The 27,182-nt window shown below is 42.7% G+C and overlaps 1 long non-coding RNA gene across 1 annotated transcript in view; it reads right to left on the reverse strand.

The window, feature by feature from the left end:
• LOC112543756 (uncharacterized) overlaps positions 1–27,182 on the reverse strand; it is a 184,486-nt gene that overhangs the window by 155,766 nt on the left and 1,538 nt on the right. Inside the window, exon 2 of the long non-coding RNA XR_003086975.2 lies at positions 5,770–5,938. This is a non-coding gene — a long non-coding RNA (uncharacterized LOC112543756). The remainder of the gene's footprint in view (positions 1–5,769; positions 5,939–27,182) is intronic.

The following is a 27,182-nucleotide window of genomic DNA, read 5'->3' on the forward strand; positions in this document are numbered from 1 at the left end:
TCAAAGATAACATGAAGAAAACACCTATTGGCATCTCTGGAAATATACTAAAATCATCAAATTACACAATTATTTCACATCTGAGAATAAAAAAGAAAAATCAAATATGAAAACAGAACTCAGTGTTATTATTTTACTTATTTATCTTAGGACCATTAAGAGAAGGTTCCAGCTGAGATCAGGGCCCCCATTAAGAGCTTTACACACACACAGAGCCAGGGATAGTCTCTGCCTTGGAAAGATTACAATTAAAATAAAGGACAGGAGGAAAGGAAGCATTATCTCAATTTTATGGGGAACTGAGGCACTTCAGCTTAAGTGATTTTCTCAAGGTCACAGAGAAAGCCTATGGCACAACTGGAACGAAATATCCCAGGCCAGTATTTTAAGCACAAAGCAATTATTATTATTCTTTTAATACTTTTGCAAAAGGGCCTCAGTAGGTTTTTTTAAACACTTTCAGACAGGACAACCTTTTTCTGGAGCATTATTTTGGAAACATTTTGGGAGAAATCAGGTTGTGTCAATATCCTTGTTTCCGCTTCCCTGCTGAGGCGATGGCAGCTCATGTGGGTTAATGGGCTAGTCTCATGCTGGAGGGGGCAAGGTTGTGCCATGCCAGTCCTATCCCAGGGACTGTGGGATGAAAGATTATCGACAACAGTGTTGGAGGCAACGGGGTCGAAAGGGCCATTCCTAGCCATACACTTTTTAAGTATCCTTCCTCCTCTTCCCCCCCCCCCCCCCAGCAGAATACCTTCCCTGCTGGAGGCCCATCCAGACCAAATTTCAATGAGCAGTGTTACAACCTGGCTTGGACTTCCAATTTTTCCAGCCCCTCCAGTACCATTAGCAGTAGGCGAGGGTGGGGTGGACACTGATGGCTGGTCTGTGATAGGGTTTGCTCCACGCTCAGCTCTGACCCAACTCTTTCCTGTCCAACTGGTGGAGGGAGGTGGGCAAAGGTGACAACATGGTGAATATGAGCCCTGTGCAGTAGTGTCCCACCCTCCCTTCAGGAAGACCCTTGAAATTCAGCTGGTGAGGAGCTATGAAAAATTGAGGGGAGGGTGAGCAAACCAATGTCTGTGGAAGCAACTGCCCTCCCAACCCGCAGCAAGTGACCCTGGCTTTTATTTATTTAAGAAGTTTGATTGGCTTCCATAAGTATGTTTATACTGCAAAAAAAGCCCCATATCAGGGCTCAGGCTTTGGGGAAGTAAAACCACCGTTTAAGCATTTGGGGTCAGGTTAGAGTCTCAGTAGGTCCCAGAGTCACTTTTATTGCAGTGTAATTCCCTATGATCCTACTGCTCACGTTGGGTAAGGCAGGAATGATATGCCTTGTAGGAACTGCTCCTACTTCTCTTGAAGCTGACACGAGTTCAGACTGTTTCCTGTAGAGCAAAAGTGGGTCCAGATTGGACCTCAAACAAAACAATGAGATAATTTATAATAGAAACAATTTATCTATCTTGATTCCCAGATGTCTGAAGCCATCAATGAAGCATTCTGGGGATGTGGCATCCTGTAAATAAGACTATGCTTATCTTGGTTAAAATTATTTTCCTTTCTATCTTAAAGGGAGGCTTAAGGGCCAAATTAATCCATTCTATTATAGTCCTATCTATCACACAACTCTCCAATCTCCCTACTAGAAAACCATATGCTACTACATCTGATACCTTTCGAGAATCAAGGTATCCACCACATTCTCTTTAGTTACTCAATTAGTTATCTCATCAAAGAGGGAAATTAGGTTAGTTTGACATGATTGATTCTTAGTTTGACATGACTGATTGAACAAACCCATGCTGGCTGTTATTTATCACACTGTTCCTTTTCAATTGGCCACAGATTGACTCTCTAATTACTCATTTTAAGTCTTTCCTGAAATTGAAGTTGCACTGATTGGTATGTAATTCTCTTAGTTCCTTTCACCTCCTCCTGCCTTCTCAAACCCTTTTCATTTACTATTTATAGACAATCCCACCATTCACTCTTGGCAGTTTTTAGGGGCCTCTACTTTATACTAGGAGTTTTAAAAAATAATTGCCAGTGAACCTCAAGGTTCTAGGACTTTAGTATTCTTGTATAAGAATTTGGACTCTACTCATGTAAAATCATGATCCAAATATTCCTTCACAATAATCACACACAAAAATGCCATTAGCTAATGGCTAAGATAGTCCAAGCACATTTTCAAATGAATGCAACTGTTTAACTAAAAATAAAATCACCAATGAAAAAGACATGAACCTCCTATTTCTAACCACAAACCATGACAATAGCCAAATGCATTGACATACAGTACCCTACATCTGTGCAACAAACTCCTTTCCAACATCCAACCACAATTCACAGATCCAATTCCTTTGAATCACACCCACATGCACGAACTCAACTGAAACTTATTGCCTTTCTTACCATTCCTCCTTCTCTTTGAATATGTTTTGTCCTGAATCAGATGGAATACTGCACCCTGCCTTCTTCATGTCTTTTTCTCTGGGAAGTAGAAATCTGCAATTGATTGATCCACCCAGATACATCCTGAAGTTCAAATAGTGAGGAAAATACTAAAATTCCCAGTGATTATTTCCCAGAGTCCGCTGCTTACTTTCCATTCAGGGTTTCTGCCTCACAGGAGGTGCTGAGGCTCCCCTGGGTTTGAAAATATTTACCAGAGCTCTGCTCCGGTGGGCTCCAACTGAATTTAAGCCTTGGGAAAACATGTGCTCCAAGGAGCCAAAGTGCAGAAAATATGTTAATTATGAGTTATCTTAGAATCCTATTTTTTCCCTGCTATGCCTAGTTCACAAATCCAGCTGTTTGCCACCACAAATCCCCTCCACTACAGCACAGTCTATCAATCTGCAAGAGAAAGTACTATGTAGCAATGAAGAGTCAGATTAATGAAATGACATGAGGTACATATTAGCTCAGAAACACTGGAGAACTTCAAATAGCCCTGGCATAAGACTTCTATTTTCTGTACATGAAGATTATTAGTGACACTTGTCTATTCTCTTTTTGTAAAGGTAAAGTGATGCACAAAAGGAGTAAGCTAGATGGCTAAGAAACAAAAGGCTTTTCTACATGAAGCCATTTACCAATGTTGGTATTCCAGTACTATTCAATCAGAATAGCAACATTAGTATAACTCCCTGTGTTGTCCTCTTATTCTGCAATAAGAATGTCTTTTTCTGATTTAGCTTAATCTGCTTTCAAAGTTTTGATTCTGCTCTTTAGAGATATGAACCAGATGTAAAATGCAAATAATGAGGTGGGAGTGAGTGCCAGGCCCATCGCTGTTCAGCAGAAAGAAAAGTTAGTCAAACTAAAAACTATCCAGAATTGAGCCATGTATGGTTCATATACCCTTATTTGAGTGATTTTTAAAAAATTGTAATAGACCTGATAAAAATAACTACCTGGGCAACAGTTCCCAAGATCTTTTTATTTGATCGCTACATGAGACAGACTGGCAAATGGTTACCTCTATGGCTATGTCTACACTACAGGCTTCTTGAGTAAGAAGCTTTTTGTAGAAGAGATCTTCCGCAAAAGCTTCTTGTGCAAGAGAGCATCCACACTGCAAAAGCGCATTGAAAAAGTGATGCGCTTTTGTGCAAGAGAGCATCCAGACTGCATGGACGCTTTCTCTTTCTCTTGAAAGAAAGCGCTAATAGCTATTCACAGAATGGCCACCAGGGCACCTGTGCTTTTTCTATAGGGATTTTTTGTGCAAAAAGAGGCAGTTCCCCTTCCACACAAACCTTCTTATGCAAGAGCTCTTGCGCAAAAAGGAGTTATTCCTTGTAGAAAGAGGAATAACTCTTGTGCAAAAACCTCTCCGTTCTGTCAATTTACTTGTGCAAAAACGCACTTGAGGTGTGAACACTCCGCACGTTTTTGCACAAAAACAGCCATTTTTGCGCAAAAACTCTGCAGTCTAGACGTAGCCTATGTGTCCCCTTGCTTCATCCCCCAGAATAGCTATCACCATAACCTTTTTATCTACCCATTTGTATTATAGTAACACCTAGGACCCCATTCCTGGACAAGGGCCCAGTGTTAGGGACTGTACAAAAACATAACAAAGAGTCCCTCAAAGAGCTTGCCATCGAAAAAGGAGAGAGACTACATATGGATACAGAGAGACAGACAGGGGAGTATAAGGAAACAATAAGAGAATATTGGTCAGCATGATAGGCAGTGATCTCATCCTAACTGTTAAATTTATTGTAGGCAACATTTTCTCCTCTCCCTTTATGTCTTTTTCTGCTTGTATGTAGAGCCCCCTCTCCACCTGGTTACCTTCTTTTAAAGCCAATCTCCTTTCAGGTTTGGATGGATAGGACTGGGTTCTTCTGGATCCCGCCACCCACTCAATTTTATTCTTTCTGATTGATGTACTTGGCGGTGCCTCCACCCCCCTCACTTCTTCCTAGCAGGGTCACCAGGGCAGCTTGGGAGGAAAATTCTAGCCCAGGATAATCCCCACATATTTGCCAGATAGTTGGAGACTCCCAGAAAATAGCACAATCACATACACTATAATAAACACAATTATATTAAACAGGAGACAATTATAACAGAACAGGGTAAAACACTATTTTTAGGGTCACTGGTGCCCAGCAACTGTGAGGTTAGTGTCCCGTTGGTACGCGTACTTTGTTAGGGCCCTTGATGACTGTTGACCACAAAATCCTTCTCTGCAGTGGTTTAGCAGTGGAGCTGACGAGGTCCAGTACAGCCCAAAGGACTCACAAATGGGAGAAGGCAGTAAATCCCTCCACAGGTTTAATATGCTGCAGGTAATAAAATCCCCAAACAAATTCCCTGACTTACTAACTAAAAATTGGTGCACTCACACACTCCATGAATGAGCCTCAGGTTGAGAGATGACTCAGTCTCTGCAAAGGGCTGCTCTCTTCTCGCAGGGATCCTCTTCAAGCAGGAACCAGGCTGCTTCGGTCCCAGAATTTCCCCTCACCGTGAAGGAGTGCAGGGCTCAAGGTGCAGACCACACAACTGCACCAAAATTCAAAACTATAGCCTCCCAGCCCAGCATTCACACCCACACAGCAAGCAGCAGCCCTGAACTTGCTGCTAAAGCCAAGCTGACCAAGGGTGCCTCCTCTCACCCAGGGAGCTGGAGAGCCAACTCAGCCTGGCTGGGGAAGCCTCCCAGCAAACTCCACAACTGGGAATCAACAGTGGAGACATAAACCCAGCTGAGGGATCCTGCCTTCAGGTCCCTAGAGGCTAGTTCTCAGGGGGACCCCTGCATGCAGGCCTGGGGCTTACTAGCTCCCACACAGCCAGTCCTCCCCTTGCCCTGGCTGGCTCCAGACTTCTCTCAACAATGGTCTCTCCTTCCCCCTGGGAGGGGCATCTCACTCCCCATGGGTTGCCCAGCAGACTCTGGCCCTGGTAGGGAGGGGAAGCCAAGGCAAAATCAGAGTACCTCTCCCTGAGCTGCCAGCAGACAAGGCCCCAGGGAATCCAAGTAATCTCCTTGGGGGTTACATGTACTTTCCCCCTTCTCATTCATACATTTCTTGGTACAGCCTCCCCCTTTTCGCTGTTTTATTTTTAAATATTTTACCTCCCCCCCACATGGGGCTAGGTTTCTTCTTCCTTGTACTCATTGCTTGAAGTGACTCTGCACCTTTGAACATGTGAACTACTGCAGCTAGCTAGCTGCATTTGGGATCACATCAGGAGCCAAGAAGGAAATGCAATATCTTTTAAGGAGCAGCTTACCATTTTGTCCAAATGTCCTCCCAAAGTTATCAGATATCAATCTGAATTCAAGACTGAATTTCAAAGTCTCTGCCTCTATTGCTTCTCTCCTTTTCTCTGGCCATCCAATCTGGATTCCCTCTACCACCTTTTTTGTACACTGGTGTGAAAATTCGAATTGCTGAGCCAACTAAAATTAAAAGAAACATCACAAACATTATGCATGTCGCTGAAGGGAAAAAGCAACATTAATAACAAGTTTGGTTTAGAAGAGAATCATTCAGCAGCAGAATGTCATCTTGCACTGTATTCCAAATATATACCTTTGAATTCCAAAGTTTTAACTGTATTTTGAGTCTTTTTTTTTTTAAACAAAAAAGATTGGCATCAAGATACAGACGAAATATCTGATTATTTACACAGCTAAATCTCTTTATTTCCAGAGGACAAACCAAACCAAAGAACACAGATTCCAATCCTGCTTGTTCTAAAGTAAAATGCAAAATCCTGAGGGATTAATTATGTGTAGTCCCACCAGCATCAGCTGGATGAGTTGCACAAGAAAGAAGAGAAGGATTTGGTCCCCAAATTTTTAACAGGATTAAACACAAACTGGAGTAAAATGATCAGTTATAATAATTTACCACTAGATGGAGCAGTTCAATTTTAATATTAACATTTACAGAGAACTGCTTCCCCTCTGAGACATTTACAAAGAAAATCTTCTTGTATAGTCTCAGGTTTTAAACTAACACATCTCTTCAATATAACAGTTTCCAACTTGCTCCTTGTACAGTTCAGGACATTTGGAAACACTCTGTCCTTACTGAACAGGGAAGTGAGAAGCAAATTAGTGTATGTGTATTGGTGAGTAATTCCATATTCTTCTGATATTATAGCAAAGACTAGAAATACAGTTGGAATAAGGGTATTTTATAGTTTCTGTTAAAACACTAGTTCTGAAATGTGTATAATTTAGTTATAAAAATAATTCAGCTTGGCACCACATACCAATGTCAGCATTTGGGGGAAATTTTTATTCTGAACAAGATTAAAAAAGTAATAGCCTAAGCTTCACAAATACTGAGTGCCTGCAGCTCTGATTGGAAGTCAATCCATATATTTTAAGTACATTAATTTATTAGTGAGATAAAATTATTTGCTGGAGTCTTATCCTGCTATGATTAAAGCCAAATGAAAATATTGCTATTTACTTCAGTGGGAGCATGTCTTAAGTTTGCAGACTAAACTTTTTGAAGAAATGTTTTGATTACACATTTAGGATGATTCATGTAGTAACACAATAACAGAGCAAATGGGCCCAATTCTTGTCTCATGTATGATGGTTTTACATTTATGTAGAACTACTGACTTCATTTGAGTTAGTTTTCATTTACACTAGTGTAAGGCCCTGTGATGGGCTTAACCCCTCTCACCTAAAAAGCAAGAGAAAGGTCTCAATCATGTTCTGCACCTAGGTGGGGGGGAAAGGTTAACGATTACTTCCTGGAGAGTGTATGGAGCAAAGACATATATATAAGTAAACTGAGGACACTCATTTAGGGAAGAGTGTGGAGGAGATAGGTCTTTCTGATGGAGAGAAGTGTGAGCCTACAAAAGTAAGGGAATTAAAGTCAAGTCCAGGAAGGGTGAAGAGTCTTTGTGTTTGGAATCAGAAGGGGTGTAGAGTTGAACTAAGGAAGGAAACTGAACTGTTGTGTGACTTGTCATAAGGATGAACCATGTAGAAGACCATGTTGAGGGAGTACAGGGGAAAAACTGCCTGGTAGAAGACCCTGCCAAGAAAATGGCTATTAGAAGGTGTGTGTGAGAGGCAAAGTCATTAGGAGCCCTACATCCAGGCATGAGGGAGGAGCCCTAGAGGTGAGGGCATGCACTTACATGTGATACTAGAAATGGGGTTTAGAGGCTCCTCTTCAAGGAGTGAGGGAAATATCGATAACTATAAAAATGAGGGCCAGACTAAAATACTTCTTTCTTTTGGGAAGATGGAAGAGGTAGTCTGTGTGCTTGTAGCCCAATAAGAGCAGACACCAGCTTGTTTGCTGCATCTATTACAAGGGCAGCAACAACAGCAAGAAGCTGAAAAAACTCAGTAAGAACATTTTCTGTGATGCCTAGAAAAGCAGATCCTCAGGAGCTGGGTAGTTTTGGAAAAAGAATTTGGCTAGACCAGGATCAGGCCTGGCAAAAACAGACTCAAGTGATGACCAAAAGGGGTTTCTGTACATTTTTTTAGATGGTAGTGACCACTGTGGGGTGGGCTAAATTCTTTTGGGCCACTTGACTGGACCCATTGAGCTTTTTCTGACAAGAGGGCATGGTTCTACAAAACTGTAAGAGGCTGTTCTGGATAGACTGGGACTGATCCCGGAAGCATACCACCAATATAGGCCTCTGAAGCTGTGCCCTAGAGTAACAGCACAACATTTACAAGATCTGGCAATGCTGTGGTTGCAGCCTAACATTATCTCATTATACAAGGTGAGGGACTTTGTATCTCTAGAATAATTCCTAAGAGTCTTGCTTGTTGGAGCCCAGAGTCAGGTTAGGAGGTTTCAGTCAACTTCTACTCAAGAGCTGATGTCAAGGATAGAGACATATATGGAAACTGATAATACTGAACCCTCAAGAGTGCCACTGCAAAGGAAGCAAGGTGCCTGAGAACCCTTCCCTTGAGATATTAAGGGGGACACATGGAGGCTGTGTCTAGACTGGCCAGTTTTTCTGCAAAATCAGCTGCTTTTGCAGAAAAACTTGCCAGCTGTCTACACTGGCCTCTTGAATTTCCGCAAGAACACTGACGATCGCATGTAAGATTGTCAGTGTTCTTGTGGAAATACTATGCTGCTCCCGTTGGGGCAAAAGCCCTCTTGCATAAATCATTTGTGCAAGAGGGACAGCGTAGACAGCACAGTACTGTTTTGCACAAAAAAGCCCCGATGGCTAAAATGGTGATCGGGGCTTTTTTGCGCAAAAGCACATCTAGATTGGCACAGACGCTTTTCCGCAACAAGTGCTTTTGTGGAAAAGCATCTGTGCCAATCTAGACGCTCTTTTACGCAAATGCTTTTAACGGAAAACTTTTCTGTTAAAAGCATTTGCAGAAAATCATGCCAGTCTAGACGTAGCCGGAGAGTGAAATTCTCAGATAATTTTGTACCTAAGAAAATTATGGAAATCAGGGTGCCTCAGGTTATACCAGGTATCTGGGATGAGCAAGTCAGTTACAAGTCCTGAAAACACAAACCAAAGGCTGGAAGAGGTAAAAGCCTCACAACAGAAAATAATAGAGGAAGCAGCAAAACAAGAACTGGTTCAACAAGCCAAGAAGCTAGTGCATAAAAATTGTCATCAGCAATGGGAATGAGCACTATTTGCCCTGCAAACCATACAACTGTGTGACAATGGGGCCTCAATCTCTGGAAGACAACAGCAGGTATCTGGGATGAGAAGCAGGCAGCAGAACCCCATCATGTGTTTCTGGTGTGGCCAACAGGTTCATATAAGAAAGCACTATCCACTCATAAGAGTCTGACTATTTTGGACTGCTACTGAGGGTGCACATTGGCCTACCAGGTAACTGCTAAAATGATGTCTGGAAATGAGAGGACTGACTTCGGGTGCAGTCAGATGCTAGTTTGGGGAAGTAGTCACCCAGCAGTGAAATTAGATCAACATCTGCCAGTGCACACTGTAGGCTACGTCTACACTGGCTTGATTTTCCGGAAATGCTTTTAACAGAAAAGTTTTCCGTTAAATGCATTTTCGGAAAAGCGCGTCTAGATTGGCAGGATGCTTTTCCGCAAAAGCACTTTTTGTGGAAAAGCGTCTGTGGCCAATCTAGATGCGCTTTTCCACAAAAAAGCCCCAATCGCCATTTTTGCGATTGGGGCTTTTTTGCGGAAAACAAATCTCTGCTGTCTACACTGGCTCTTTTACGCAAAAGTTTTTCGGAAAAAGACTTTTGCCCGAACGGGAGCAGCATAGTATTTCTGCAAAAGCACTGACAATCTTACATGAGATCGTCAGTGCTTTTGCGGAAATTCAAGCGGCCAGTGTAGACAGCTGGCAAGTTTTTCCGCAAAAGCAGATGATTTTGTGGAAAAACTAGCCAGTCTAGACACAGCCTATGTGTATACAGAAGGTCACAGGTCTATCTGAGAGCAGAACTAGAGAAAACTGCAAGATTGGATAAGCAAGCTGAGGGTCAGAATGCTAAGAGACTGCAGCAAGCCTATAACTGTAGGGGGGAATGGCCTAATTTTCCAGTTCTGTTATGAAAAAGGGTATTGCTTGGACCAGTTTCCTACAAGATGACTCTTACCCCAACATAGGGTGTTGGGTTAACTGGCTAGCAGTCAAGATGAGAGGAGTCTGATTGGGAGAAGCTGGTTCAGAGAGTCCAACATTAGACATCAAGTCAGTTACAAGCCCTAAAAATACAAACCAAAGGCTGGAAGAGGTAAAACCCTCACAACAGAAAATAATAGAGGAAGCAGCAAAATAAGAACAAGAACCGGTTCAACAAGCCAAGAAGCTAGTGTATAAAAATTGTCATCAGCAATGGGAATGAGCACTATTTGCCCTGCAAACCACAAAACTGTGTGATAATGGGGCCTCAATCTCTGGAAGACAACAGCAGACCCCTGAGCAAGAGGAAACAAATTGAGTGAGGTTTGTAGGAGACAGATATCCTGAATGAGAAGACAAGAGAAGCTCACCTGTCAGTAGACATTGACCTACTATTAGCCCAAAAGTAACCACAGGAAGCCTGACCAGCAATGGAGAATACACAAATCCACGATCTCCAAGACAAGCCTGTCTAGACACAGGAGGCATTGGATAAGACAACAAACACTGTCAAAATGTGCTCCTGGCAAATAACATTTGTTCATCCAGATATATGACTTGAAAGATGAGCTGTAAGACAACAGGGCTCAGAGCAGTAGTTAAAAGTAAGCCCTGATAGGTACCACCTTGAAATGGAGAGTAGGTGATGAGGCCAAAACCCCAGTACCTTAAAGGAAAAGCAAAAGAACCAAATTAGTCATAATCTGCTCCTGGTGAGGTAATGGATTACCTCCTTGATAGAGGAGGCAAAGTTAAGACATATAAACAGACTGAGGAAAGTCAACTCTGGGAGAAATAGGTCTCTCTGATGGAGAGCTGGTCCTGAGTTAGGACCTACAAGAATAAAGAAATGGAAGTCAAGCCCAAAACTTTTTTTCTGACATTGAGCCTAGGAGGGTGCAGGAGCTCTTGTTTAGAGCTGAATCCTAAAGGGGAACTGGACCTTTGTGAGTTGACTGGATGGCTCAATCACAGAAGAGCCTGGTAAGGAAGTCTTAATGTGAGGACAAAGACTGACTGTGGGGTGATCTCTGCAACTCAAAGTAGTCACTAGAAGGGATGCAAGAGGCCCAAGGAAGCTCCTAGAGGTAAGGGCTGCAAACATGCACACATTTTAAGTATGAGTAACTTTACAAGGATCTATCAGAGAAATTTGGATCAATATCATATACAGGCAGTCCCCGACTTACGCGGATCCGACTTACGTCGGATCCGCACTTACGAACGGAGCTTTCTCGTCCCGGAAGTCGGGGCGAGAAAGCCCCGTTCGTAAGCTGCTCCGGTGCCCCTGGTCTGCTGGAGACCGTCTCCAGCAGACCAGGGGCACCGGGCGGGTTCCCGCGCTTCTGAGGCTTTGCCAGAGCAAAGCCTCGGAAGCGCGGGAACCGCTGCTGCTGCCACTTGGGTCCCGGTGCCTGTGGTCTGCTGGGGACCGTCCCCAGCAGACCACAGGCACCGGGACCCAAGCGGCAGCAGCGGGCGGGTTCCTGCGCTTCTGAGGCTTTGCCAGAGCAAAGCCTCAGAAGCGCGGGAACCCCTGCTGCTGCGGCTTCAGTCTGGGTGCCTGTGGTCTGCTGGGGACGGTCCCCAGCAGACCACAGGCACCCGGACTGAAGCCGCAGCCGCGGGGGGTCCCGCGCCTCTGAGGCTTTGCCAGAGCAAAGCCTCAGAGGCGCGGGGAACCGCCGCTGCTGCCGCTTCAGTCAAAGCGGCAGCAGCGGCGGTTCCCCGCGCCTCTGAGGCTTTGCGCTGGCAAAGCCTCAGAGGCGCGGGACCCCCCCGTGGCTGCGGCTTCAGTCCGGGTGCCTGTGGTCTGCTGGGGACCGTCCCCAGCAGACCACAGGCATCCAGACTGGAGCGGCAGCAGCGGCGGTTCCCCGCGCCTCTGAGGCTTTGCTCTGGCAAAGCCTCAGAAGCGCAGGAACCCGCCCGCTGCTGCCGCTTGGGTCCCGGTGCCTGTGGTCTGCTGGGGACGGTCCCCAGCAGACCACAGGCACCCTGACTGAAGCCGCAGCCGCGGGGGGTCCCGCGCCTCAGAGGCTTTGCCAGAGCAAAGCCTCAGAGGCGCGGCACCCCGCTGCCGCTGCGGCTCTGTTCCCCGTGTCCCTGGTCTGCTGGGGGGAGGGGGCGCAGCTAGTGTGCTCCCCCCCCCCAGCAGACCAGGCTTTTGTTTTGGACTCTGGGGCAGAGCAGCTGGGGCGCTGCCGATTGGTCCTGCAGCGCCCGTGGGCACTACTGGACCAACCCGGCAGCACCCCAGCTGCTCTGCCCCAGGTCCTGATTCAGCCGCTGCTGGTCAGTTTCAGCAGCGGCTGAATCAGGACGTCTGGGGCAGAGCAGATGGGGTGCTGCTGGGTTGGTCCAGTAGCACCCCAGCTGCTCTGCCCCAGGCGTCCCCAAGTCAGCTTCTGCTGAAACTGACCAGCGCTGACTACAGGAAGCCCCAGGCAGAGTTGCTCTGCCCCGGGCTTCCTGGAATCAGCTGCTGATCAGTTTCAGCAGCAGCTGACTTGGGACGCCTGGGGTTCTTAAGTTGATTCTGTATGTAAGTCAGAACTGGCCAGTTCCGACTTACATACAGATTCAACTTAAGAACAAACCTACAGTCCCTATCTTGTACGTAACCCGGGGACTGCCTGTATTGGATTATTACATAGTTTAATAAAGAAAAGGACAGTTAGGGATAAAATGCCTGATAGTGACCACGATGTACCAAAACTTAAATTAAACAGTTTCACTGTTTTCACACCCACTGTATTTCAAAATATTTACACTTCTAAAACACAAAAGGGATTAGACATTACAATTTATCCTGAGTCAGCTGATTCCAGTTCATTCAAAGAAAGAAGGAAAGCAAATTACAAAGCTGAGTGCAGCCCAGCAAGAAGTCCTGTAAGCAGTACCCAGGTATTCAAGAGCCTTTCCCCCCGTTCACCACCATTTCACTCTTATCTCTCAGTTGCTTTGTCTGTAGTTTTTATGATACTCCTGAAGTATCCATAACTTTCTGAATATTTGTTAAATATACAGTGAATGCTGTGAAAAATGCTTAACTGATTACTAAATTATCAGAAACCTCAATCATACCTACCTATCTATAATATTTTCAAGGAGGCTATGTTGGGGCAGGTAAACTCTCTTGCAGCCAATGACTGCATATGTGAACATGCATTACATGTAATTAGTAGAAAATGCAGTGATGGGGGGTTGCAGTATTAAATAGTAAAGGGCAGGTAAAAAAATAAATAGTAGATTTGTTCCTTTGTTTTGGTCTATTATGAAAACATATCCTTTCATGTCCATAGTACATGTGTTATAGTCTTCTAACAAAATATATTCATCATGAAAGATAGTAACAAGAAAACAAACATCTGGCTGTTTATGTAACTCCTTCTAGATAATGGGGGGGGGAGGGTTGTGGTTTTTTGCAAGGCAGCATTAGTCCATACTCAAGATACTGAGGACACATAATTGATGTGTCCCTGTCATCTTTATCATCATTATGACCACATTAAGCTGAGCTCCAATTAAGCTAAACCCTTCTACCTCAATCAAATAGTCCTTAAGAAACTTGCAGTTTAAAATTGGCCTACTTGATTAATCTGAGCATTATAGGAAAAAGAAGGAGAGTATGTAGGACTGGTGACAAGGGGGAAGAGGGATAAGAGCATTATTACTGTAGATGTAAGTTATCCCATTCATTTACATGCCTCACTTCACCAGTTCAGTCCAGGTAATTTCTAATGTGGGATGGGGGAATAATCTAAGATAACAATAATACACTAAATAAGACCTTTCACTACTTATAGAAATCTCTAGCACTTGTATAAGAGCTGCCTTCATCAAAACTAACACAATGACATCACAGTAAGTACTGAGGAGAATGAATGTGAAGAAAATCCAAGTCATCATATTTTAAATATCACCAGAAATATCTTTGCCTTCTCCACTAAACCTATCTCTGTGTGCCTTTGGTATCTCCATGTGCCTGCTCTTTGACTGTGTAGATATAGAAAACTGATCCAGGCTCATGGAAATATATTTTTCATAGATTCTTCAGTAGCTCCTGCCTTCATTTATCTTTCAAAGGAAAAACAAGTTTTCTGAAGGCAATCTACGTGTCTTACAGCAAAGTAACCTGAAAGTGCATTCTATACCTATTGGTAAGTTTTGTAAAATAGTTATAAGAAATTCAAATCAGAGCCAAATTGGTGGCTTCACTAGCATGAAATTTGGATTGTAAAATAAATGTTTTTAAAAATTAGATGTCATTTGTAAGCACTTCATTTTGAATTGCTACTACTCATCCATAGAATCCTATTGGCCAGTTATAAGAACTATCTGGAAAGCTCATAGCTGTAGTGAGGTAGCACAAAGTGGCTGAGAAGAGAAGAATACTTAGATGAATTACTAGATAAAATCTCTTAATTTGCTAAACAATTGAAAAGGGGCAAAATGCCATTAAAGAAAATAAGTTTCTCTGAAGCTTCAGGGGATAGCAGAGTTAATCTGTACAGGATAAACTTAAAAAACAACAAATGGTCTGGTAGCACTTTATAGACTAACAAAATATGTAGATGGCACAGCCCACTTCTTGAGATGACCAGAGTAAGATGACTGAAATTTCATTTTCCAAGAAAACAGCAGTGAATTTCAAAGAGGGAAAGAAAATTCATCCAATCTAGCCAATCATTTTACTTGTTATAATCTGAAAGAGTTAGCCAAGTTATTTTTCCATGTCTCGGGGTTTATTAATTTTATAAAATTCCGTCTTCAACTCATTAATCTTTAAAACTTTTATTGGATTTGCTGAATGCTATATTTTGTTATATCCATGAGATGAGCACACTCAAAGGCCAATCATGTAATACTGGCACAGAAAAGATACAGATAGGTAGCAGTTTCTCCATGGTTAAGTTTGCTGCCAACTTCCATTATTAAAGCTGTAGCTGATCCCTCTTATAACTCTGCCTTGTAAGCCCTGGTCTACACTAGGAATTTATTTTGAAATAACCCCTCTTATTTTCATATAAGTGGAGCATCCACACTACCAAGCCCATTATTTCAAAATAATAGGCTGGCTATTTTGAAATCTGTGCTCCTGCTTACCCAGGGGAATAAAATTATTTGAAAATAATTATTTTGGGAATTATTTCAAATTTAGTTATTTCAAAATTTCCTACTGTAGACATGCCTGTAGTGTTGCCTGAAATTTTACAAATTTACTTGCACAGTAAAGCAGAATGTTTGTGAATACTGTGAAGAGCAATTTAGTTTGTTACAGCTAGCTAAAAATTACCCTGATTAGAATTTATTGTGATTGTTTCCTCATTTCTTTCTTGCTCTAAAAGTAACTTGTTACTGTACTTTTATAAGTATTACTTTTAGTTAATGCTTATTTGCTTCATATATACCAGGACTATGAATTTTCAGTGAGGATTAAATATAACAGTCATTCTTTTTTTTGTTGTGAATAATTCTGAATCCAATCCTGCTCCTAGTGAAGTCAATGAGAATGTTTTGCAAGATCAGGTGTTAGAGGCCTTATTCTCAGTTATAAGAAGAGAAAGAAATGGACCTCTGAGAATACTCTTTGTGAAGAGGGCCTCTCAGCTGGTACAGATCTAGTGTAAGAGCTCTACATGTGCTCTGCTCCCAGTCCCTTCCACAAGAAACAGTTAGTAGTTTGTCCTGGGAAATCTGTACCAACTTTACTTTTTTTACATAATGTAAGAGATCTTAGATGGCGTAAGCAGGCTGCCAGAAGAGCAGAGCAGGGTATTACTAGAATAGGAGATCAGCATGTTAGAGGACATACTGGAGAGGTTGCAGGGGTGAGCTTGCTGTAAAGCTTCCCAGTAATTCTTTTTTTTTTTTTTAAGTTCTCCACTGATTCCATTGAAGGTAGATCTGGCACTTTCACTGATCATCTTAGAACACCAATCAACCACTATGAGTTCAACATGTTGCTTGAAAATTCATATGAATTTTCATACAGTGTTTTGCCCAGGACAAACCTTTAGCTGCAAATGAGGATGTCAAGATCAAGAACTACTAGTATCAAATTCAGATGCTGTTTGGTTTCTCATGCTTGGTATTGTAAGATTGCACGGGGCCTACCCATTCCCCAGTGTATATTAGAGCAGTGTCAAGAGTGTTCTGATTTATGGTCTATTTCCTGTAACCTCAGGAAGCAGAGAATACTAGCTCTGAGAACACAGACACAAAAAGGGAGGGACAGAAAAAGCTATTTGTGACCAGTCATCAAAAACAATTAAGTGATCTATATAAAATTAGTTTGTTTACTTGGCACAATTGGCAGAACTGTTGGTAATATAAGTGTAATCCACACACCTACTATCCCATGTAGTGGTTTACTATCCCATGTAGTGGCACAAAGACCACATAGACAGAATGAGTTTACTCTACAGTCTTAGTTGAGCACCAGCTGGCTTTTTAGCTCAAGTGGTAGAGGCTCATGCACTAAGCTCCAGAGGTGCCAGGTTTGGTTCTGCCTGTTGGCATGGCATAAGCAGATAATACCTCACCTCTAGAAATGGATAGTCTAAGGCTATGTCTATACTAGGGAGAGGTTTCCCAGAAAAACTCCGTTGCGTCCAGAGAATGCTCTGCTCTTCCACTTCTTTCTGCGGAAGGGCAAACACACTTTTTCAGAAGCTCTGTCTTTCTCCTCCCGTGAGGAAGAAGGGCTCTTCCAAAAAAGGAGGCTTTTCCAAAATTTGGCCCAGTATAGATTGAACCAGTATAGATTTTGGAAAATCCTGTCCCGAAAAAACTATCAGAAAAATGTACGCAAATTGTGGCAAGCAATTTGCATACCTTTCAGATAGATCACTGTAGTGTAGACATAGCCTAAGAGGAGGTAGGCGCAGCTGAACTGCTGTAGCACTGAAGATGCTTCTATGCCTAAAGAGCTTCTCCCATCAATATAGTTAATGCACTTCCATGAGAGGTAGTAGCTATGCCAATGGAAGATCACCTGCTAACACAGCTCTAACAGCACTGCATTAGGTTGGGAGAACTGCATTGTTCAGGATGTGGATTTTCCATGCCCCTGAGCAATTTACTTATTCTGACCTAAGTGTAGTCTGAGGGGAAGCCGTGTTTGTCTGTACATTTTAAAAATGATTAGTCCTCTGGCACCTTAGGGTATGTCTACACTACAGCATTATTTCAAAATATCTTATTTCAAAACAGTTAATTCGAAAGAAGTTATTTCGAAATAACGCATTTACACACAATGCATTTCGAAATACCGGATCCACACTGAGTGGACACTGATTTGGAGTTAAGGCCGGCCAGAACCAGATCAGGGTTAGGGCATCAGGTAAGCAGTGTCTTTGTCTGGCTGTTGCCTGCGACTATCCGAGGCCTGTGCTTAAAGGGACCTCCCCCCCACCTCGGGGCAGCCGGTTCTCAGGTGTCCCTGCTTGCTTGCCTGCCTTCCACGTACCCCTCACTAACCCCGCTTCCTGATGTCAAATAAAATACACGTATTTTCAAAAATATAAACTCTTTATTTAACAAAAGGGAGGGGCAAGGGGGGGATGAAACTGGGGAGACTGGGGAAAGGAGGCGGGAGAGGGGAGGGGAAAAACTGGGAGGGGGAAGTAAGGGGAACAAGGGGAAGGGGAAGCTCAGGGGTGGAGGTCTTGCCAGCCAGGTGTCTCCCAGCACAACGGGTGCAGGAGCCTGGGTGTCCTTGGGGAGATGGAGAGGAGGGTGTGGAGGATGAGGAGGAGGGAGAGGCGGGAGGGGGAGAAGGAGTGGGAGGAGGAGCGGGAGCTGGGGAGGCAGCATGCTCTGCACCAGGGTCTGCAGATGGGCACAGATGGCACAACCTGGGCAAGCAGCTCTCGCTGGAACTCCCGGTCGTCCTGCACCCTCTGCTCCATGGTGTGGTGCAGGGCTTGGAGGGCCCCCGGGAAGGGGACAGTGACAGCACTTACATGGTGTGGCCTCCCCGGATGACCCTGCTGACTCCTCTCCTGGGACTGCTCGGGGTACCTGCTGGCGTGGTAGCTCCTCCTCCACACCCTGGTCAGGGCCCTCCGGTCTCAGCTCGCTACCCCCCAGGATGTGGTCCAGCGTGCAAAAATAGGGGCAGGTATCTGCCCCTGCTGCGGAGCTGCCCCGAGTGAACGTGGCATATGCCTGCCACAGCTCTTTGATCTTGGGGCACACCTGCTCCTGGGTGTGTCTGTGGCCTTTGTTGCCCATGGTGACAGCTATACAGCCATAGACAGCAGTGTTCCTCCATTTAGTGCGGAGATCACGGACATTGAGGGCCTGCCCCCAAACCTTAATGAGGTCCATGATCTCTGCACTAGTCCAGGAGGGTCTAGTCCAGGAAGCTCTGCACTAGTCCAAGAGGCTGGGGGAAAGAAGAGTTTTCCTGGTTTGGCCCAGAGTGGCCACCAGGGGAAACTGGGAAGGGCTGGAGACCCACTATTTCAAAATAAGCATCTACACAGTGCTTATTTCAAATTAGCTATTTCGAAATTGCGTTATTCCTCGTAAAATGAGATTTTACTAATTCAAATTAAGCGCCCCGCTATTTCGATTTTATTTTGAAATAGCGGTTTTCCTGAATAGACGCTATTAAAGTTAATTCAAAATAAGGGCTGTTTTTTTTAATTAACTTTTCTGTATAGACATACCCTTACAGACTAACAAATATATATATAAGTATCATGAGCATTCGTCATGATACTATATATTTTTGTTCATCTCTAAGGTGCCGCAGGACTACTCATTAAATCTGTAGTGTAGACTGGGTCTTGATCACAATCAGACATGCTAGCTGAACAATGTGGAGAAATTTGAACTGTACTTCTAGGTGTCTGTGCATAGATCTTGAAGATAGTAGCTTAGACATGGATGAGGCCAAACAAAGACAATACATGCTCAAAATCAATTGAAGTGCTCAGTAGGTATCTTTCCATGCACTACAAGGAGAGGGGAAACAACGAGACTCTCCTCTACCCATTGTGCTGGAGTTACCTACAGTTTCAATAAGGACAAAGCTAGCATAAGTCTAGCATTGCTGGAGTGACAAATGCCTCAAAGAGGGCAAGGACATATTCCTCTTCCTCATTTGCCAACATAACTGAGAACACCTATGCTGCACCCTTTCTAACAGTAGAAGAGCTCCAGATCGAGAATGTGTTCCTCAGAATCAGATAGAATGACTTCCACAGCTGTGCAACCCATTTTCCCATCAGATGCAATGGATGCCATGCAAGCCATGGCTTGAAAGCCACAATATAACTCAAACTGTTTATTTCTGATATTTGTAAAGCCTTTAGCATGATTTTGTGTTCCTTTTAAAGTTCTACACACTACAGCAAATTCTTCAATACCATCAGAGCACTAATTGCAAGTTAACAGATTAAGCATCCATCCTGGTGGCAACCCTAAGTCACAGCTGTCACAACTGTTTCAGAAATGTAGATCTCTTCATACAGGATAACACAGTTTGAATCTTTAATTTGTGACTATGTCTTGCTGGGATCTTATCTCATTTGGATGATGAAAGCCAGTTGAAATACAGTTTTGAATCAGCCACCGTTTGTTGTAATAAAGGAGGATTTGGGGAAGCAATCCTTGTGATTGGAAAAACAATGAAGCAATTGAGACTAGGAATAGTACAGTTGTGTTGCTTACATGAATCTATCTATGTATCTGGTAATAAGACTTTCAGAAAGCTTAGGCCCTGTACTATGAGCCAGGTACATAAGCACAAGGATCCATCTGTGCAGAGCTCATTCAGGTTTAATACATTGAAACCTGATCAAATTGAGTTCAAGTCAAAGTGGCACTGGATGGTGGCAAGGACCAAGTGGTAGGATCGCAGCCTTAACTGAAAGACATCATAAATTTTGTTAGTATTTTGATATATCAGTGTTAAAATACAGTTAACCTAAACTGTCATCTTAAATTCAAACAATCAAAGTTATAATTCTTCACAGCAACAGGTCCTGATCTTCCAACTTAGTCCATACAGGCAGGCCCCTGTGTTCAGCCTCACTGAAACTTGTTGGAGTAATACCCACGCGGTGTGTTGCAGAACTGAGCCCATCAGAATTTTTATCTAATTATTCTTCACACTATTTAACAATCTTTAGGAAGTAAAATATCATTTTAGCCAAATTCTGATACTTTATATAGTCTTTAATTCTCATAGGACTTGAGAATCCTATTTACCTGCCCTACATACTATACTTCAAAAATATATGTATATCATAAGTCTGAGTAATACATTCTAAACTCAAGCCTCATGCATTCAATTCAAGAGAGAATAGTGCTATTTTTGTCACCTCAGAGGACTGGACTGTAGCATTTATATGTGAGCATGTTGTATTCCAAGACTTGACAGCTGAAGCACCTTTTGACTGGTACAGCAGCTAAGTGAGAATGAATCATGTCAGGCCACACTAGGAACCTGATCCTTCAATAGATGACCTAGCACAAATCCCTATGCCTGTATGGAATCCTATTGTCTTCCCTGAAACTGTGCACAAGTTCTATTACGTGCATTTGCAGCGTTGATGTTTAGGGTGCATCTACACAGCAGGACTTAACTCAAAATAAGCTCCACAAATTGAGTTACTTCAATTGCATAGCTTGTTTAGAAATTGGGAGTGTCTACACAGCACTTATTTCAAAATAGAGTACTCTTCTTCCAACTTCCCTTACTCCTCATACAATGAGGCTGTGTCTACATTGGTATGATTTTGCGCAAAAGCACTTGCTTTTGCGCAAAAACTTGCTACGTGTCTACATTGGCAGGGAGTTCTTGCACAGAACACTGACGTTCTAATGTGTGAAATCATGGCTTCTTGCACAAGAACTATGATGCTCCCGCTCAGGAATAAGCCCTCTTGCACAACTGTTCTTGCGCAAGAGGCCAGTGTAGACAGGCAACATTAATTTCTTGCGCAAGAAAGCCCAATGGTTAAAATGGCCATCGGAGCTTTCTTGCGCAAGAGAGCGTCTACACTGGCACAGATGTTCTTGTGCAAAAGCACATCTTTTGTGCAAAGGCACATGCCAGTGTAGATGCTCTCTTGCGCAAATGCTTTAACGCAAAAACTCTTGCGTTAAAGAGTATTTGTGCAAAATTTTGCCAATGTAGACGTAGCCTGAGGGTTACAGGAGTCAGAATAAGAAGTCCTCCAGCTTGACAGTATTTTGAAATAACTTCTTGCTGTGTAGACGTGGACTAAGTTATTTCGAAATAACGCTAGTTATGTCGAAGTAATATTGCTGTGTAGACATACCCTCAGTTTATTATAACAGAGTAATAGCATGGGAAAATATAGCTTTTCTTTAAACTGGCAGACTTTGGAAACATTTTTTTGTTCAGAGATCAAACCAGGACACAGATCATTGCACAAGGTTCTCAAATAACCAAAGGAGACCCCATTGATGGGCATCGGCACCACAATTCCTTGTAAGCTGTTGCTTGTATGGCCACTCAAGGGAGACAGAAATTCTGCCCAGATGATTAGCAGAGTGCCCACAGCTAACTTTTTGTGTCTACTAGTGATGCACATTCAAATGCTTTGGTGCACATAAAAATGCATTCCCCCACGTAGGTGGAAAAAAATCTGCACAGGAATGGGAAGGAATGGAAAAGATTAGAGGGAACAGTGATTAGTACCCACTAGCCCTTTGAGGGAAATCCAGTTAAAGCTTTATTTAAAAGTTTGCTTCTCCAGTTAGCTCCAGTATCCTGAAATAGTCTGTGTCTTAAGAGCAAACCTGTTATATAAAAAAAATAATGGGCTCGTTATTCTGATGTTCCTGTAAACCTCATTGCATGAGGGATAAGGGATGTTTTGAATTAGTGCCTTATTTTGAAATTTGGTGCTGTGTGCCAAAATTTGAAATACTCTATTTCAAAATAACATCAAAATTGTGTAGAGCAAATTGTGTCACTTATTTTAAGGTAAGGATGCTGCGTAGACAAACCCTTAGGTTCCTCTTCACCCCTTAATGGATTATACTGAGCATATGCAGAGAAGGTGGCTAACTACCTGGAAAATTACCTTTCTATTGCAGGACCTGATTTGCTGCAATAACTATTACATGCCCTAAGAGCTAAACTCAAACATCTGAAAACTAGGAAATAATAGAGCTAAAGTAAACCCATGCATCCTTAACTCTGCTCCACTGGAGCTGACAAGAACCCCTAGAAATTATCAAAAAGCTGTCCATCTGCACTCGCTGTATTAGATGCAGCTATACTGGAGGAGAATAAACTGTAACAGCTTGAAAGCACTGTGACTGATATGGGGAGATTTGGATCTGAGTTCTGTCCCCTCCTCCGTATATACCTTATCAAAGGAATGTGGTACATACATACCTAGAAGTTCCCAGGCTGCATCACTTTAATACAGTGTCAATAGCAGGAATCTGGTGCCTTGACATTGGTACTGACAACAGTATGTTCCAAGTGTTGAGCGACATTGCTCATCAAGAACAGAGTTTAGGTTGTCTAGATATTTATATTCACTCTGTTTTTCCTGGTCTTCAGAAGTTTGAATTTTGCTGAACTCTATGGTTTGGAAGGGCATGAGCAATCACCAAGCAACCTTAACTTTCTATTAACAACTTCTTGCTATTTAATTTCCTAAACTGAAAAAGAAACATTTGCTAGTAGGAATTAATGGTCTGTATCATCATGATTTGCCCTGCAATGGCTGGAGGACTGGAACTAGCCAATACTGATTGGAGACTAAAACCTGCCTTAGGAAAAAAAAACTGTGGCAGAAGCTGTGGAAAGTCAGACAAGAGGGAAGGCCTATATAGAAAAACAAACTTTAGGTGCTGGGAGGCCAAAGAAAGGCCTTTGTGGAGGAGAGGCTGTGACTAACGGAAACATTGATGAGGTCAGTGAGTTTTGAGTTCTTCTGGATTACCTAGAGAAAGACTCTGAACTGGCTTTAAGACCTGGAAGGCACCTGGCCCTGAGAACTGAACAAATTGGACCCCATGTTCTTTGGGCTCTGTGAAGTTTAAGAAGAGGGAAACAGAGGCAAAACTCTGCATAGGCATCCCTGGCTATAAGAGCATGCTTTGGAGGCAGCTGAATCCATTACGTTGTTTGTTAGGCAATTGCTCTCTCAACAGGTATGCATCTGATTGATATGCCACTGTGATTAGACAATAATCAAAATACTTGGGCTTCATCTAGGGCTTTTCATCAGATCTCAAATAACTTTACATCTTTATCCCCAGTTTTACAGATGAGGGAAAGTGAAGATCAGAGAGGTGAAGTGACTTGTCAAGGTCACCCAATAAGCAAGTGCTCTTTCCACCAACCCATATAGTTTCTGTGTAATTCTGCAGTGCTCCTTTCCCTTATCATGTTAAACCAGTGGCTGGCAATGCAGAAGCCATTAACGTATGCAAAGTTGCTCCTGATGTCCCTTCCGTCCTGTGCTCTGTGTGTGCATAGCACAGGCAGCAGCTTAATAGAGGAAGCACATGCTCCCTTTGTTATATGGCCAAAGCTGCATGTTGAGCTGGGCCCCTTCACTCCCCCTACTCAGCTCTAACTGTGATGTCTGTTTCTGCTTCAGCCAGCCTTCCTCACCACATGCACTCTGGTCCACCCTCGTTAACCACACAGCAGGGTGATGTGCATCTTAACTTTTTAGGATGGATTTCAGATGTTTAAATTTGTTACCTTCATACCCCCCATTCTAGATCCCAGGTCACATGTGATCTTTCTCAAAAAGTCAGTGGAAGAGGCCAATGCTTCCTGAGATATTTTAATTTGATTTTTCCCAAAAGATCAGTGCATTTTGTTGGAGTAACCCTTGAGTATGAGACCCTTATTTGACTTGTATGTGAATTAAAATGCATTGCCAGAATGTCAACTTTAAGAGAAGCTGGTTTTTTGGGTACCGTAAGTCAAGAACCTCTTGATGAAATGTCTCAAAATTTGGACTGCTACCAGAACCCTGCACTATCCTGAGACACAACAAATTTCAAGGCAATTGAAACTACTATATGGTTTTTAGAACATTAAAAGAGGCAAGCTTTAAACAAACTAATCTTAACTGACCATGTATAAAATGCAAGCACTGTACAATCTTATCAAACATTCAATGATCAGTGGTGGGTCAACAGCTCTATCATGAAAATAACTTATAGACAAACTACAACTGACTTTTAGTCATAAAACCAACAGAATAGTTTAAGAATAGACAAAAATCAAAACCCAAATACCCCTTGGTTAGCAAACAATGAGTGTGGCACCTTAGGGCATGTCTACATTAGGAAATTATTTCCAAATAACTTATTTTGAAATAACTCCCAAAATAACTATTTTGAAATAGCATGTCCACACTACAGGGAAGGCTCCCTTTGGAGTGGAATTCCCTACACCATCATTTCTATGACTGTGATTTTGGGTCCTCAGGCTTGACTTAGACTTGCTGGGACCAAAGCTGAAGCCTGAGCCCCACCACCACTTCTGTCATGGGTGATGGGACTCAAGTTATAGGCCCTCTGCCTGGGGATGAAACTCTTGGTCTTCAGTTCGAGAATCTCTGACCTTTGCAAACCAGTTCACCCAAATCAGCAGCTTCCCTTCATTCAAATTCTTCCTAAAATCCTACTTTTCTCATAATACTTATTAGAAATGTAAAAAGAGAATTTTACATTGAGAGGAAAAAGCAGTTAATCCTCCACTCTCATGCTCCCTGCATGGTTTCTTTGAGCCGTTTTTAGAGCCTTTTAGATTTAAGATCCTGAGTGCTTGTTAATATCACTTTTTCTTATTTCACAGTACAGAAGAAAACCAAAGAACCACATTAAACTTCAGCCTACCCTAACTAGCTTTTGTCCCTAAATACAATTAACAGCTAACTCTTTAGAGCAGTGGCTTTCAATTTTTTTTTTCTCGTGACCCAGTTGAAAATTGTTGATGCCTGCAACCCAACATAATTTGACTAGGGTGTAGGCTCCGGGATGGGACTGAGGATGAGAACTTTTGGGTGTAGGAGAGGGCTCTGGCTTTGGGAAGGGGGTCAGGGCTGGAGCAGGAGGGGCTTACCTTGAACAGCTAAGGTAAGCCGGGATGCTAAGGCGGGTTTCCTGCCTCTCCTGGCACCGCAGACCATGCTGCATGCCAGAAGCAGCCAGCAGCCATTTCCCAGCCAATGGGTGTGTGCAGCAGTGTGTGGAGGGCTGGGGCACTGCACAGAGCCCTGTGCACTCTCTTTATTCACCCGTCCGACATCTAGGAGCCGAGCCTGCTGTGCAGTCTGCAGTATCAGGATAGGCAGGTAGCCTGTCTTAGCACTTACACTGGTCACCTGATTCCCCCTGCAATAATGAGACGCAGTTCCTGACATTCCATGACCAAGTTCTGGGTTTTCTTCTGCCCTGTAGTTTGAAAACGACTGTTTTATAGTGAGGTTTTACTGCCCTCTGATTCACACATGGGAAAAAGAATAAGGGAGGAAAAAAACCTTTATTTTCCAACTTTTCCCTCATGCTTCCATTAATAGTAGATTAGAAGGAAAAACTACCAGAATAAAACTATGTCCTATTACAGTGCTGAGTCAGCATTCTCCATCCCATTTTTCCACACCCAGTGAGCATGCTTCATCTGATAGCCTTTACAAGTTGGCTCCTCAGACCAGCTAGTTTCTCAGGAAAGTTAGGGGAATGAAAACTGAAGAAAGACTTTTGAATCCAGGAACCTCCAAAAGAAACAATTATATCAAGATTAATTCTTTGTAATTCTTAGTTAAAGTTTTATGGCGGTGTTGGTAGTGAATCCTGATAGAATTCATTGGGCCTTTCCACCAGAGAACCATTTTTTTAAAATTAGCCTCTCTGGTGTAATTTTTGTATCCCTGTCCCTCTTGTCATACCAGTTTTCATTAAAATATCCTTTTGCAAGCAGATTTTTGAAAAATTGTTCAATATACTCTATAAATCAAAAGCAATATACTCTATAAATCATTGTACATGTCTGTGTGAGGCTGTATTCTGGGAACTCCTTGATCAAATGGCATTCAACTTGCACGACAAGGTTCACCTCAATCCCTGTTCTGGAATACCAGTTTTCAAGGCAATCTCTTTATGCATATGGATCTTATAGAATTTTTAAAAAAATCTGCTCTAGAGCTCCTCAATCATACTACTTGCACTTGTGGCACAAATGCTAAAAGAAGTCTCTTTGTAGTGCCTCGCCCACAAGCAGTACTTACATAACAAGACACTTCTGGGCATTTGAAAAGGAGAAGACTTGAACTCTTAGTCCTTGAACCTTACTTGAGTGCAGGATAATTGCTTATTTCCCTGAAGCCAGTGTAGTCAATTATTTTTATCATGAGCCAAATTTCTTGGTCAAAATATAGTCAAGGTCCAGAGTCCAGATTAAATTATCAAAAAATAAAGATAAGTAAACAAAAAGATTTTGGAGTCCATTCAAGTGTCTGGCAGTCTGGATTTGGACCATGGTTTGCCTATCCCTGTCCTAAGCCACCAAGTGACTGTCATGTGAGCTCAGCTTCATTCAGATGGTCATCACTGTGCAGTACCCCAAGCTTTAGATGTAGTTTTCTAAAAGGGCATGTGCAAATCACTTTCTTTGACATACATCACAAATTCATGCCAATTTATTGAGCCAGAAACACACTTTAATGACTTCAGATATTTTGAAGAGAGATAATATAGCTCTGGAATCTTTTGGCAAAGTGATGCTACATTGCGTCAACATCCCTACCCTCAGCCAGATGAGACATACCAATTTTCAAGACACTATGAGTACACATGTGGACAGTAACACACAGAAAAACTGGTTCTTAATAAGAGATCTCCATTCAACCTATCATTTGGCAAAGCTGCTCCATGATTCCTTTCTGAAGTCTACAAAATTTAATGTAATCTTGGACAACATTCATTTTCTTATCCTTCCCCTATAGAACTACAATCACCTTTTTAATTAAGGTTCAGTAAATAGCTTTTAAGTTGCATAGAAGGTGAAAACTGGCAACGATGGTAAACTGCAC

Source organism: Pelodiscus sinensis, chromosome 9, assembly GCF_049634645.1.
Source record: "Pelodiscus sinensis isolate JC-2024 chromosome 9, ASM4963464v1, whole genome shotgun sequence".
Classification (NCBI taxonomy): Eukaryota; Metazoa; Chordata; order Testudines; family Trionychidae; genus Pelodiscus; species Pelodiscus sinensis.